Source organism: Pinus tabuliformis, chromosome X (genome assembly GCF_031772625.1).
Source record: "Pinus tabuliformis cultivar Carrire ecotype Pingquan chromosome X, CPIR1, whole genome shotgun sequence".
NCBI classification, from domain to species: domain Eukaryota; kingdom Viridiplantae; phylum Streptophyta; class Pinopsida; order Pinales; family Pinaceae; genus Pinus; species Pinus tabuliformis.
The window spans coordinates 995,479,849-995,496,681 of NC_142308.1; positions in this window are offsets into that span (position 1 = coordinate 995,479,849).

The following is a 16,833-nucleotide window of genomic DNA, read 5'->3' on the forward strand; positions in this document are numbered from 1 at the left end:
TTTGACTTCAAAACTTTGTGCACTTTGCAAAACTTCTTCTACCTACCCTTTATTTACCCTAACATTTTTTCTTCATTTCAATGGGTGCATTTGAGTTTGCTGACCCTTTATTTCCTTTTCTTTTGATAGGAAAAATATCTAATTCTAACCTTATAATTTCAAATGCTCAGATTAAACTGATGAGCTCATTATTATTCTCTACCTAACTATTGATCTGCCAAGATTAAATAGTTTGACTAGATCTTTATTCTCTATCTATCAACATGAAATTTAAAGCATGAATGAGTCAAGATTAAACTATTTGATGACCATGGATTGTGGCATTTTTGACAAGCTGCACACAATCTTATTTTGCAAAGTAAATTAAAAAGGTAGTGGCATTTGAATTTGCACACTTTCGTGATCTATTTTTATCTCTTTTTGGGGTTCATATTTTTCACCTTTTTAATCTTTTTTCTTTCTTTTTTTCCTTTGATTATTCTTTTAGGACATACCCTCTTTACAATTTTTAATTTCTAATATGGAAAACATTTTGCAGAAAGCAAAATTATGTACAATATTACAAGACTAACCATATCCATTTCAAAATTATGAATCCTATTATTATAGGACCCTAACAGCTTCCACCCACTTAGTGAAGTAATATGTGGGAGTGAGAATATATATGTTGTATAGAAGAATGAGGAATGATCTCACCTATGATATCCAGTCCCCATTGTTCGAAAGGTTGTTCGATGTTGATTGGTTGTAGAGGCAAAGCTGGTTTCCTTTGTCTTCCAGAAGCAGTTTGGCATGTTTTTAATTTCCTCACATATGCATGGGTATTTTTTAAAAGAGTGGGCCAGTAGTATCCAGCATGTAATATTTTGTGTGTTGTAATATCTCCTCCAAAATGTCCACCTGTTGGTCCATCGTGAAGTTCCTGCAAAATTGTTTGTGCTTCGAACTTTTCTAAGCATATTAACAATATGGAATCATAGTTTCTCCTAAATAACACGTTATCCACAATCTCATAATTTTTTTATTTTAATCGTAAAAATCTTTTTATTTTATAATTGAGTTCAAGAGGAACATATCCATTTTTTAAATAAAAAATTAAATTAGCGTATTGGGAATCAGCATCAATTACACTTACCTCATAAATGTGTTCATTGTTACCTGTGTCCCCTTCAGTTGGTATGTTGGATTCTCCTGTAAGCAACTTGCAGAAACCTTTCCCTCTAACAATTTTGGCTGGTTTTATTTCGATATTGTATTCCTGCAAAGCTGTTACCCAATTTGCTCTATTTTCTCCTAATTCTTTCTGCAATAGTAATTGCCTCACTACTGGGAATGGGACTATTACTTTCGTGTGTGTTTTTAAGAGAAAAGGTCTAAAATGCTTTACAGATTTATATACAGCAAATGCCTGTTTTTCTACTTCTGAATAATTCAATTCAACACCCTGAAAATTTGAACTGAAAAATGAGATGGGTGCTTCAATTTTCTGATTATTAATTTGTGTCAAAACAACAGCATAAGACATTGAAGAAGAAAAAGTGTATAAGATGAAATGATCGGAGAAATTCAGAGTATTTAAAGAAGGAGCATCGATAATTGTCTGTTTGATTAAATCGAATGCTTTCTTTTCATGATGACCCCATTTAAAAATTGTGTCTTTCTTAATCATTTGTTGTAACGGAAAAATAATTTGTGAGAAATTAGGGACAAACCTTTTGACAAAATTGATCTGTCCAAAAAATAATTGCATGTTTTTTTGTTATATGGTGGAGAAATTTCTGAAATTTCTTCTATGCTATCAGGGTTAATGTAAATTCCATTTTTTGACAAAATGAATCCTAAAAGTTTCCCTTCACTAAGAGCGAAAAAAGACTTTTTCGGATTTAATGAAATCCCATATTTTCTACAGTGTTCAAAATTTTGTTTTATGTCCTGCAAATGACTATTTCTGATCTTTGAGTAAACAGTAATGTCATCAACGTAAATTACATATTTGGGTATGGGATTATCCTCAATTTTTTATTTTAATTGATTGTTGTGTTCATCTTCATCAATTATTTGGTCATCGTATGATTTTTCAAAAGTTAAGAAGCTTAAAATGTCTTCATCGTCATTAAATACCCACCAATTGGTGATATTATCGGGAATGGATGGCCTAAAGATTAATTCTACAGAAAATCTATCGGGACTGTAATCTTCAGATGGGATTAGTTTTGATGCAATGTTAGCAAGAAGGTCAGCATTGGCATTCTGAATCCTAGGAATAGCATAAATGTTAAACGCTAAAAAATGTGAAGTGAGAGACTGAACCAAAGACTGATAATGCTTCAAGTGTGTAGAGATACAATGCATCATGTTTCTTACTTGTTTAACTACAATTTCTAAATCTCCATAAACTTGAAGGTATTTAACGTCAAGGCTAATTGCTTTGTACATACCTTGGACTAATGCTCATATTCTGCAATATTATTTGTGCATTCAAATTCCAATTGCAAGTCAGCATTATCTTCACACCTTCAGGATTAATCAATATGAAACCTACTCCTGCACCATCGCTTGATTTCGATCCATCAAAATACAATGTCCAGAATAAATAATTAACTAATGGTTTTTCTAGCATATTTACACATCTGGAAAAGTTTGTCTGTGAAAAATTTTCAATTTGAGAAGTTATAGAATTACTCAGAAATGGTGACGTTTGTGCTTTAAAATTCTCAAAAAATGATTAAGTATAGTAGTTTCCAAGAATGTTGTTATTAAATGATCTGGGTTCCTTCAGCAACCGGATTTAACGAATATCTTTTGCTTTTGTGATGTAGTTAGAATTGAATTTTATAAGAGCATAAATGAAAATATATGCATTCTTAAGCAAATGGAAACATAATGATGATCAACAATTCATAAACAAGAGACATTGATAACGGAGTTCGTCTAGTGTGGACTACGTCTCCGGGCCCGGTGTCAAGATGTTGTTGGTCGCTTCATTCAGTGATGGAAATGGTGAAGATGTACATGGATTATGTTTTCTGTCATACAAGGACATGTGCCCTCTACATGAGTGGAAAAGTCTCTCCACGAGACATTCTGCTACAAGAACTATCACTCACAATAGACCTCCTATTAGCATGACATAATCTTACACATGGTGACAATGAGTATCCTGCCATCATGGCATCAAATGGATCTCAACCAAAACACCCATGGTGAAAATGAGTATCCCGTCATCATGCCAACAAAGGTATCTCAATCAAAACATACATAACAATCCATGATGAATACATCTCACATGAAATAGACACAAATATTCTGCATCATACATCAAGCAGGAATCGAAACAACATAGTACATCTCACAACAAATGATCAAAGAAGTACATGACAACAACACTTCATATACCTCAACTCTAATGCTAGTTAAAGAATAGAATACTCAGTTGCTGGATCTAAATGCACCATCGAAATTGTGGAATCGAATGGCATAGAATCGATTGTCCATGCTTTGAAATCTAACATCGTCGCTCCAATCTAGAAAATGGCCTAAAAATAGAAGCATCAACTACAAAAACTAACTACACCACTGAACTTTTGTCTTCGAGAGGTGTAAATTCGACTATACATTTGTCGAATTGTCAAATTCTGTAGGAATATTTTAGATTCTTCTATGATTCTTCAAAGATTCCCTCCTTTGGGTTGACATGAGATCGGCAACTCAAATCAGAAAATTAATCTCACCATTGAGATCCTTGTGAAATTCTAAGAAGAATGAGTATAAAGTTGGCTGCATTCTGGATTTCTGGATCTGGGAAATTTCAGCCTCTAAGGAATCTGAAAGATTCTTTTAAGATTCTCCTCTGCTGGGAATCTACAAATCCGCTACTCAAAAGGTGAATCTGACCTCACCATTGTGTTTCCTATGAAAATCTCAAAAAAATGATTGTAAACTTGATACATTCTGACACTGAGAAAAATTACCTCCCAAGGAATCTTCAACTTCAAGAGAATATTCCTCATCTCGGAAAGTGTGTCAAGGTTTCGCCTCCTGGAACTGCATCATGGTTCCACCTGGGCATGGTTCTGCTGCACGGAACTCCTTTCTCGGCCTCCCCATTCCATTGGCTCTCTTTCTCTCCGTTTTGTTCTCCACTATATGCCTTTGTAGCCTACAAGCTTAAGTATGAGGTCGAAGGCAGATTCTTCAAGGTTCCCGCCGTGATGTAGTGGTATCCTAGGTGATAAGTTGAGGAGAGGTCGGGGGATCAAATCTCACCCCTCCTTAATATGGGTGCTATCATTTTGTCTGTTGGCGCTTTGATTCATGGCGTTGCATGTTATGGCACTGACGGTTTTGTGTGTTTTAAGTAGGGGTTGTGTGTTGTATATGGTTTCATGTGGGCACCCAGGAGGCGGGCTGGGCAGGTTCAAGCCCCGTCTCCCATGGTCTTCATTGACATGTGGAAAAGGGGTGGGGGCTTAGGTCGGTTCCACCGTAGGTGGCCCACCCACCGCCCATATATATACGGCTATGGTTACGCAACAATCTGGGGGTGGTGGGAGTGACAGCTCGCCCCCCATTCAATTTGATTTTATATCGTATATTTAGGATTTGGGGTGGTGAGGTTGGTTACCCGCCACCCTTTTTTAATACATTTTGGTTTTAACATAACCATGTAGTATTTTAGGGAATTTCTCGAACCATAGGAGTTATTAAGCAAATTAATAATACCACAAATTTTCCTTCTCTCAGGAACCAAATTCCATGTCCCAGACTGGTCAATTGGTAGGGCTATTAAACCTGGCCCACATGGCAACTTTGACTGGATATATCTCCCTTATACGCTCTTGAATTTGAGTGTCGTTCACACCATTGGAATCTGGGAGACAAGCACTTCGATCTGGTACTAGTTCGAGAGCAATCTGACCACTTTGAATTTTGACCATTTTTGTGCCCTCTTGGACTTTTGCATGTGTCTAGAGCCACCTGGATCAATCCTCCCCACTAAGGAGCTTTTGGTCCTCCAAAAGAATGAAATTAATTTGCAACTTCTTTGTACCTTGTCTACACTACAAGTTTCTAATAAGTCACCCTTCCTTCTCCTTTGCCTTTGTCCTTTGGAGCCATAAGTGATGAGACGACACCTGCATCCCCTGTAACCCTGTAGTACATTGTTTTGCAAATTACATTCAACTAATGACCCAAGCATCCCATACTTTCCATGAGTTTATAACACATACTCAGTGGTCAAGTTTACATCAAAATGGAAACAATACCACAGCTATCAAACACACAAGACCAAGACATCATTGGTGCTTAACAAGTGATGGAAAACACATCATCACTTTTACATTTTAAATTGCAACAAATGATTTACAAAAACATGTCCATGACAAGCTAACATATCTAGAAACCATTTTTCACTTATCACTATGAATGGGTCATCCCCCTGTGGTGGTTTTTCTTGTTGAACGACTCTTTCAACTGGTTTATGAACCGACACGTTGTCTTTGCGACGCTGCTCTAGATGGATCCTCCAACATGTGGCCCTTTGATGACCACTTTTGTTGCAATGACTACAGAAAGTCTTCTTCCTCCATATATGCTTAAAATGTTTCTTCCCCTGCAATGGAGAAGGCATTTCACGCCTCATCCTCTTTCATGCTACCATTCTCTTCTAGCATTCAACAAATATATGGTTATGTAAACCACAAAAAGTACATGTTTTTCGATGCCATGATTTATGTCCATCATTAACAACATGATTGTAATCAAAATGAACATTTGAATATTGAGACTTGTTATACCTTTCCTTGTTGTCTCTGTGTAATTATAGAAGCATCGGTGCTTTCAACAATATCATGGAAGCATCTAACACCTTTGAGCTCTCTCTTTCAGTGTATCCCAGCCCTGTAAATCGAGGTCTCTGCACAACCTCCAATGGTTGAGTAATGCCTTGGCCATTAACGCCAAGTCCTCCTCCTTTGTACCCCATCTTGGTAAGGAGTCTCATGCCAGTTCTTGGAATCGGCACCTCTACATATCCAACAAAAATATCGTCATGTGAAGATGAAACTAAAGAAAAATCACAATTGTTTACCTCAACTGTCGATTTGGAAACAGGTGATGAGGGCTTCTTTAAGCCTTTGTTGCACTTCAACTCCTCCAAGGCCTCTATCGTGTCTTGTAGATGAAGTTGCAGTCTCTGCTTCTCCTCTTCCTCTTCTCGTAGAAGCATCTTTAATTCAGTGTTATCTACTTGAAGACTCTATTTGTTGTGCTTCAATTCTTCCTGGGCCTCTTCCATAGCTCGCCACTGAAGCTGCAATCGTTGCTTTTCCTTTGTCTCTTCTTGTAGAGCTTCATACATTATGTCCATGTTTTTGGACACTCTAAGAATGGCCTCATACATCTATTTATCATCCTCTGTTTCTATACGTTTAACGCTCACAATTCACATCCACGCGAAGACCGCTCTAATACCAAACTTGATCCGGGTTCCTTCGACTACCGAATTCAACCAAGATCTTTTGCTTCTGTGATGTAGTTAGAATTTCATTTTATAAGAGCATAAATTAGCATATATGCATGCTTAAGCAAATGGAAACATAATGATGATTAGAAGATCATAAACAAGAGACATTGATAACGGAGTTCATCCAGTGTGGACTACGTCTCCAAGCCCAGTGTCAAGATGGTGTTGGCTGCTTCATTCAGTGCTAGAAATGGTGAAGATGTACATGGATTATGTTTGCTGTCATAAAAGGACATGTGCCCTCTACATGAGTGGAAAAATCTCTCCACGAGACGTTCCGCTACAAGAACTATCACTCACAATAGGCCTCCTATTAGCATAACATAATCATACACATGGTGACAATGAGTATCCCGCCATCATGGAATCAAAGGGATCTCAACCAAAACACCCATGGTGACAATGAGTATCCCGTCATCATGGAAACAAAGGTATCTCGATCAAAACATACATAACAATCCATGATGAATACATCTCACATGAAATAGACACAAAGATTTTGCATCATACATCAAGCAGGAATCGAAACAACATAGTACCTCTCACAACAAATGATCAAAGAATTACATGACAACAACACTTCATATACCTCAAATCTAATGATGTTTGAAGAATAGAATACTTAGTTGTTGGATCTGAATGCACCATCAAAATCATTGAATTGAATGGCATAGAATCGACTGTCCATGCTTTGAAATCTGACATCGTCACTCTAATCTGGAAAATGGCCTAGAAGTAGAAGGCTCGACTACAAAAACTGACTGCACCACTGAATTTTTGTCGTAGAGAGGTGTAAAATCAATTGTCCATTTGTCGAATTCTGATGCTGGCAAAATTTGGGCTATAGGAATCTTTTAGATTCCCTTGTGATTCTCCAAAGATTCCCTCCTCTGGGTTGACTGGAGATCTGCAACTCAAATCAGAAAATTGATCCCGCCATTGAGATCCTTGTGAAATTCTGAGAAGAATGAGTATAAAGTTGGTTTCATTCTTGATCTGGGAAATTTTAGCCTCCAAGGAATCTGGAAGATTCCCTTAAAATTCTCAAAGATTCTCCTCTGATGGGAATCTAAAAACCTGTTGCTCAAAAGGTGAATCTAACCTCACCATTGCGTTCCCTGTGAAAATCTGAGAAAAATTATTTTAAACTTGATTACATTCTGACAGTGAGAAAAATTACCTCGCAAGGAATCTTTGGCATCAAGAAAATATTCCCCATCTCGAAAAGCTTGTCAAGGTTCCGCCTCTTGGAACTATGTCATGGTTCTACCTGGGCATGATTCCGCTACATGGAACTCCATTCTCGGCCTCCCCATTCCGTTGGCTCTCTCTCTCCATTCCGTTCTCCGCTCTATGCCTCTGTGGCCTACAAGCTTAAGTATGAGGTCGAGGGCGGATTCTTCAAGGTTCCCGTCGTTGGTGTTGAAAATAGCAACAAGAAATGCTATAAATAGAATTTCAGGTGCGAGTGTTGGAAATAGCAACAAGGAATGATAAAATAGAAATGCTAAAAATAGCATTGCTATAAATAGAATTTCGGCATAGATTCCAATTTTAGTTATTCCCTGAACTAAAATTGAGAATTAAAATTCCAATTTGATCTTAGCAGCTATTTGAAAAATAATTAATTAATTCATCTTGAGTTAATTAGTTGGAGAAAATCAAACATGAAGTCTATTTGAAGACATGCAACAGTTATCCCTTTGATTGAGGAAGTTATCCCTTAATTAAGGAGATAAGGATGAGTTGTACTTTGAGTTGTAATTAGTTAGCTCAGTTAACTGAGTTAAGTCCAGTTAAATTAGTTCCAAACTGTTGGAGAAACTAATTGTGAGTTCAGCCAGTTAATGCATGCATGCATGCAACTAGTGTTCTCCAGATAACTGAATATTCTCTCATAAATAACTCATGCATGTCAGTTCAAAGAAAGACCCATTTGAGATTAAAGGAGTGGATAGTGTACTATCAGTTGGAGGAATTTTCCTATAAAGGAAACTCATCCATGCAAAAGGAATTATCTCCTTTAGAATTGCGCAGTTATTTCAAAGGTCAGTATTGTGTGTGAGGTGAGAATCACACAGGTTGCAGCTAGAGAAACTAGGAGAAACTGCGCAAGGAAATAGGAGGCTTGGAGGACTGAAGGAAGGCATATGTGTTGTCTATTCTGTCTATGAGCAGCAGTGAGGCATTGTACTGAGAGCTGGATAGCTTGAGAGCTAAGGCTTTGTGTAATCCTGAGATATTTCCCCTTGTATGATAATACAGATAGCGGGGATTTTAGCTGAGGCTTTCCCCAAAGTATTCTTCTGTGTTTCATGTGTGATTGAATCTTCTTCTCTGTTATATGTGTTATGATTGATCTCGCTCAAATTGATTAAGCTTCCACAAAGTTTGATAGTAGAAGTAGAACAAGTATTTTTCTTTAGTATATTGCATTATCAGGTGATCTACAGTGAGAATTTCTACATGGTATCGGAGAAAAAGTGGTCAAAGCGAAGAACAGTATACAAAGAAGAGAGAAGTTCAAAGTTTGAAGTTCTTGATTGTAGGTACAAAATCGATTTTTTATCACATCTCAAATTTCACCAATGGCGTTCAATGGCTTGAGAATCAAGTATGCCCTAGATGGAAACTCAAATTACATCATGGAAGGATCGCATGGAAGCGGTATTATAGGACAACCGTTTGAAGGACTTCATTGATCAAGAAGTCCCCAAGCCAGCAGCAACTAATGCCCAAGAATTGGCAAAAAATGGAAGAAATGTGTGGCAAGAGCGAGGAGGATTCTTCTGGAAGGAGTTTGAGACCATATTGTCTCGAGTCTCCATCAAAAGGAGACACCCTTTTCAATGTGGAAGACATTGAAGGATCTATATCAGAACAATAACGACTAGAGGAAGTTGGCGCTGAAAGACAATCTTTGGAAAATCAAGTGTGAAAAGGGTGACACGATCTCTACATATCTGAACAAGCTCACCACCTGCAGAGATGAGCTTGGAAGTGTAGGAATCATGACAACCGATGATGACATGGTGAGTCTTGCTCTCCTCGGTCTTCCTAAGAGTTGGCATAGCTACCAGGACTCAGTGAATGGAAGAGAGAAACTTCCAGATTGGGAATGGCTATGGTCGGATCTGATGCAGGAGGAGATCAAGAGGAGCACCAAAGATGGTTCTTCATCCAAGGAGGATGAAGAAAATCTAGCCTTAGGGAGTAAGGCAAAGAAAGGGAAGGAGAAGGATTCTCATCCCAAATCAAATTCTTCTCATGGTGGGAAGAAGATTGACAAATCTAAAGTGAGATGCTTTAATTGTCATGAGGTGGGCCATTATGTAATTAATTTTCCATTGAATAAATCCAAGAAGGGGTCCTCGGAAGGATCTAAAGGTGAGGCATTAGCCTCTCAATTCAAATTAGATTTTACCCTCATTGCATGCATGGTTTCATCGATGATGGGTTGTGGTTGGTTTCTTGATAGTGGAGCCTCATTCCACACGACCGGAATAAGAGTTTGTTCAGTACCTTGGAGGAGAAAGACCTCCAGATACTCATAGAAATGGGTGACGATGAAAGGTACCGTGTTTCAGGTGAAGGTACATTTGCTTTTCAGAGGAAGCACGGAGCTTGCATCACCTTGATAGATGTGAAGTATGTGCCAGGACTGAAGAAGAACTTGGTATCAATCGCGATGGTGGAGAACAAAGGCTATGATGTAGTATTCAGTAAGGGAAAGGTTTTCCTTACACGCATCATCGCAAGGCAAGAGAAGCAGATCGATTCACGAGTCAAGAACCTGTATGCTCGTGAGGTTCAAGATGCATACAAAGCCTTGAGGAGCAAGGCAACTGTTGGAGACTTGGTGGTTGAGAGGGAGAGTACATTACCTCTCAACACTCAAGGCCAGAAGAAGTCTCAGACAATTGTGGAGGAGCCACAATTGGTGAAGCAGCTTCAGGAGGTTGTGGAGTAGCCACAACTAGAAAAGTCGAGAGGAGACCAAGTGGAGGCATCCACTCATGCAGAGACCTCCAGTAGGGGGAAATTTCGAGCCAATTCAGTAGAGGGATCACATGCATCCATACCTCCAAGTGTCAGTTGGGGCGATGTGAAGTGATTGTCCCAAGAAGGCTGAAATAGGGGCAAGATCCTTGAGGTACCTAGCCTCTTTGATTAGACCTTTCTATGGGAGCCTCGACGAGGAGTAGCAAGACTAGCTAAGTGGGTAGAGACAAATGCGGATGGAGCGGCAGAGGAAGCTTTAGCATCAGAGGGTGTTTCTAGCCCAATAGGGAGATCAGTTACTTACTTCTCAGTAACTGAGTTGCAGTGCAGCAGTGGGCAACATGATGAGAGGAGGTGCAGTGTGGATGGAGTACTGGGAGAAAGGACTAGCAGCAGCACGGATGCAGCTGGAGGAATCAGTGTGATTGATGCAATCAGAAATCAAAGTGATAGAGGCTAGAGAAGTCAGATACTAAAGAGCACAGAGGTGCAGAGTTTTTCAGTCGACAGAGGCAATAGCAGTCAGAGACTTTGATGACAGAGGAATCATTCTGATTCAGGTTGGATATTTTTTTTTGTTTCTAGAGTTGTTGGAGCAACAACACTAGGGAGAAGTGTTGCATGCAGAACATTCCAAAGGTTCAGGATCGGGTTCGAGCTGAATTCTTTTCTTGTTGAGAGGGAGTGTTGAAAATAGCAAGAATAAATGCTATAAATAGCATTTCAAGTACCAGTGTTGGAAATAGCAACAAGGAATGATAAAATAGAAATGCTAAAAATAGCATTGCTATAAATAGCATTTCAGGATAGATTCCAATTTTAGTTAGTCCCTGAACTAAAATTGAGAATTAAAAATCGAATTTGATCTTAGCAACTTTTTGAAAAATAATTAATTAATTCATCTTGAGTTAATTAGTTGGAAAAAATCAAACATGAAGTCTATGTGAAGACATGCAACAGTTATCTCTTTTATTGAGGAATTTATCCCTTAATTAAAGAGATCATGGTGAGTTGTACTTTGAGTTGTAATTAGTTAGCTCAGTTAACTGAGTTAAGTCCAGTTAAATTAGTTCCAAACAATTGGAGGAAATTTTTATCACTCAGGTTTTTTCCTTAGAAGTTATCAAAGAAGGAATAACCCAAGGTAACCACAAATCTAATCTCTTAGACTTAGGTTCTAGCCAACCTAAGTCCAAAGAGGGCTCTCTCTTTATGATTTAACTTTGTTTGAATAAGATTTCAGGCTAGTTCTTAATGTTTAGGATTGTTTGTTTTGATTGCGTGGTGGAATTAAGAAGACAAATGGGCATAGCAACTATTTAGGCCATTGGGCTATGGAGTCAATCAAGAAAGGCTTAACTGGATTTGATTTATTACTGAGGTAAGAGTCCACATGGCAGGCTAGCACAGCAAGAGAAAATCCGCAGGTTTAAATGGCTGAAAGTCCTAACCACGGCTAAGGGAAATGAAGAATCCTTAATAGGGATTAAGATGAGGAAGGGAAGGATGGACAGTAGCAAAGGGCAATGAAGAATCCTGTACTATGGGCCAAAAGGGGGATAAACTACGGAAGTAAATGGGCAACTAAGAATCCCCAGACCAAGGCAGTTTAGTAGAAAACATAAATAAAGCAAACAGTTAAAACAGAGAGCACTTAAGCTAATTTTGATGATATCATTCCTTGTTTGCTTTTAGTATTTTATAAGAAACACATATGAATATTTCATGACATAAAGAGAATTTAAACATGAGAAAATGATACTTATTTGTTCCAACTGCGCAATCCAGTGAAATGTCCTCAGCTTTATTTCATTTCCAGCAAAACCAGTCCAGTCATGAGTACAATAGGTCCTTGGCTAAAAAATAATATGTCTACAGAAATGTATTTTAATCCACACTAGTTACTTCAATTTTTGAAGTATTTATACAAAATTTGATACAAAATATCTCATAACTATATGAGAATTATTCTAGGAAACAGAAAATATCTTCAACACGAAGATAGCGACAAATGGAGAACTGTTTGTTTGTTGTCCCTTTAATTGTGACTGTGTTGGCTGTTGTTGCTCAGATTTGGCTCTTGCAGTTTGCTTTGTAGTTATGTGCTGGAATCACTTTTATCTTTAACCTACTGATACTCTTTACCTATGTTGTTTCATCCTGTCCTACCTATTTTACCTGGCAATTATCTTTTACCTTATAGATTTACTACAGTAACTTTTAGTAAATCAGTCAAACTGGTCCACCATTCGCTGTCAGGTAACTTTGTTCTGATCATTTTCCTGTAGATTTCATCGGCTTCTGTATACTTAGCAAAATTGGGTTTGCTTGTGAATAAGTGCTTGACTTCATGTTCTATATAGAACAGATTCTCCAGGCCATCATAAAGCACTCTTCCAGTGGGTAAAGATTTCACCCCTGAAGTATTAGCTTAGCTTTTGGCCAGCTTGTTTAACTTGTCAACATAATCTTCCTGGATCATCAGTTTATCATGGATCACCATAGGACTGGGGAGTCCTTTTCTCTTAAGATGCCATACTTTAGCATAAAGCTGTCAATGTCTGTTTGAATGCTCTGACATCTTTTCTCCAGATTAAGCATTAGGTTCCTTTTGGTAAGAACTTTTTTGATTTCTATGATTGTTGTTGTTCTGTCACCTATATCCAATTCATCTAGTTGATATCTGTTTTTTTTGTTCAAAAAGGTGATCAACTGATTGGCTTCTTCTGGTTTATTTCCCAATTCTTCCATTGTCTTGTGGATTGCCTCTATAGCCATCTTGACCAATTCTGTTTTCTCAAAAATAATCTGAATAGAAAGCCAATAATCATTGATGGAGTCAATGATGTTGGCCCATATGATTTCTCTCATGTCTCCCAATGGTTGTTGCAATGTTAAATCCTTCTCGAGGGCCTTTATGCTTTCCGCCATCCTTAGGTTCCTCTGAGTTTCTTATTTATGTTGTATTTGTACAAGTTTACAATTGGTTTCTAGATTTGACACCTATTCTCTGAGCTTCTTAACCTTAGTGGCCTGGATACTCATTTCTTCCATGGCCTTGATCAACTCTGCAATTTTCTCTGTGGGTGTCTCTGTGTTGGTTGATGTACATATGCCCGATGTATTACCTGTCACTGGCAATGTTGTTGCTGGTGGAATTGTTGGTGCCAAGGTAGCTGCCAAGGTGGAGGGTACTGTTGTGGAAACTGTAGGTATTACAGTCTGAGGAGCGGTGGCCAACTCACTCTGCTTGGACTGTATCAACTTATCCAATTCTTTCTCAGTTTCCTTCAATTGGTCATTTAACTTAAGGACTAAGTCCATAAGTTCTTCCTCTTTCTATGTCTCCAAAAATTCAGTTGTTTGAGGATGATGAAGAGGAGGAATCTTGAGATGCTTCTCCAGTGCATATATGTCATCATTTTTCTTCTTTATCAGTTGTTATGCTGCTTTAACATCCTTGGGATCATGTCCTGGTTCTATGACCAAGTCTTCTAAGGACTTTATTCTAGTGTCTTTGGCTTGAGAAGAGGCCTTTTCCAACTGGAATTGGGCTGAGATGTTGTTCAGTGAATTCTAAAGTTGGTGAGCTGCTATGGCCTTGCTGGTCAATGTGGAATAGACCATTTCTCCAGTTTGTTTATGCAACTCAATTTGGTCAATTGGATGGATATCCTTTGCCAAAACCTCAAAATCTGTCTTAAGATAATTTGCCATTTATTTTGGTTGTTGTATGGTGGGCTTGTGAAAGCTCATTTTCATCTTGCCTTCTTTTATATCAAAGGCTGAAATTAGCCTTGTTTGGTTTGTTGGATCCATTCTCAGATTATGTGCATAGCTTTGTACTTTAAACCTTTCATTCCTTGCTTTGATTTCCTTGTATTTTTATTTGATATCTTGGCTCTGTCCTGTGGGAGCCCTGAAGGAGGATACTTCCACACTCTGTTGCCTTTCTAACATTTGAGTTCGAGAGGTGGAAGGTTCTTGTGTCCCTCGTGAAGGAGTGTTATGTCTACTTTTTGTCCTCTCTGCCCCTGACATCCCTGCTATCTCTTCAGTGTATTCTTGCTCTGCATATGGGTTTAACCTTTGCCTTTTAGCATAGGTTTGGGCAGCAGGCCTGCTGGAAGGAGTGGCCTCATCTCTGTCTCTCTTAAGGCTCCTCTCCTCATTAAGAGGAGTTTGCAAAATAGGGGGATTGCTCATGATTTGTTCAGGTTGAGCAAGCTCCTCTGAAATTTTAGGCTGTCAAATTCTTCTTGTTGTTCTGAAAGCTCCGGTTGCTTTGATGGCTCTACTTGTTCTGAAGATTCTGGTTGCCCTGATGGTCCTGCCTTTGCTGATGGACCTGCTTCTTTTTTCTGCCCACTGTGGCCTTGTGCTTGTCTCTGATACTGAGACTCGCCTGGAACCTATACAAAGGAATCCTCATCAATTCTTCTGTCTAATTCCATTAATACATTATCAACAGCAACCTCTATACTATCTTGATCTATCAAAGTGCCTTCCACCCATTCAGATTGATTAGCATATTGTTCAATTTCAGGGATTCTGTGGTGGATGTAAGGAGATAGTTTGATATTTTGTCTCCAATTACAAATGAAGCTATAGGGGTCATAGGTCCACATGAAACTCTGTTTCAATTTTAATCTTTGGAGGATTTCATCTGCCTCATTTCCTGCTTCTCTACTATTACAAATGAATGGACCTAGCTGATCCTTTATCCTAAGTTGGGCTTTCTTCTTGGCTCTTACAAAGTACACCTCATCTAAATTGATCATTTGTTTGTAGTACTCCAGAGCAAATAATCTCATGGGGAGGTACTTTGGCAATTTGTAAGGTAGAAATTCGCATCCATAAATTCTGATTTCAGTATGGTTTTGGTACAAATACCAATCCCCTACTTTGTACTGTTTTGACAACTACAGGACCTTCCTGATGTCTGCACTGATTCTGGGTGGAGGGCTTCCTAGAAGCATGGTTGTGACAGGATAAACAAAGAGGTCTATGAAGTCTGTATAGGAGTATTGAGAATCAAACTGATGAATTAAAGAAGTCCAGAAGATCACTGATCTGGGGTTTCCTTTAGTATCAAGCTTTTGGAGGGAAATTGGAAACCTATCAACTTGGTAGTACAAGAATAAATAATACAGAACTAAGGAATATTTAAACACTCTTTCATTTTCCAACCTCATGAATTGATCATGCATCCTGTCAGCAATAAACTTTGCATAGTCAAATATGATGGCTGGTGGTTGGTCAAGAGAGTAGATTGACATGATGGATATTATGATTTCATCAACATATTCACTGGTGGTGCAGCCTAGTATACCAAATATCATATCTATAATATCTCGACCAAGGTTGGAGAATATAGTCCATAGATAAGGAGGAGGGTCCTTTGGGATATATTGTTCTTCTCTGATAAAAATCTAAAATAACTAGGCTAGTCTAATTGAAGTGAGTGTAGGTTGTTCAGCATATCTCCAATGGAAAGAGGGGTTAGGTTTTGGCTTGGCTGCAATTGAAGCATCTGGTTGATGGATTCAGCAGTGATAGTAAACAGAACAAACTGGTCAGGAGTTCTTACTGCCCTTTGGATAGGATCATAGTTCATGTGGCAGTAATGTACAATTTCTGGGAATACATGCACTCTAGGGAACTGGTACTTAGGAAAACCTGATTCCCAAAGTCCAATGGAGTCAGCTTGGTTCAGGTACTGGTCTCTATACTTGCAGAAGAGTTTCAAAGGGGATTTTGAGACTGAGGTGTCTTTTATTTGGAAATCTTTGTCTGCAAGTGGAAGGTGGTCTAAATCCCTGTGGGGAGTCGTAATGGGCATGACATTCAGTGCAATTGGGGCTTCCATCCTTGGTTCTTGTGGATTCAAGGACGGGGCAAAAGGTTTCAGGGAAATTGGGAACAATTAGTCTATTTCAGAGTATTTCAGGATTACCAGGTGGCTTAATTGACTAAATTACTTAGCATTTAAAGAAATTTAGCTCAGGTTTGGCAAGAAATCAGGGTTTCTTAGTCGGAAATGGGGTAAATACCTGGTTTTGGTTGTTTGAATGGTGAAATGGTGACTGTGCACTGTTTGCAGGAAGCACACAGGTCTGCAAGGTGGTCTGGAGTTCAGCAGCTGCGGAAAGTTGACGGTTGATAGCAGGTTTGCAGTTGAACATGCTCTGTGCTTTGCATGGAAGCCAGAACGTCCTTTTCACGATAAAAAACAAAAACAATGAGTTTTTTGGCTTTATGTGTAAATTCAATGATATTGGCAGGTATAATGGGAAAACGACAGT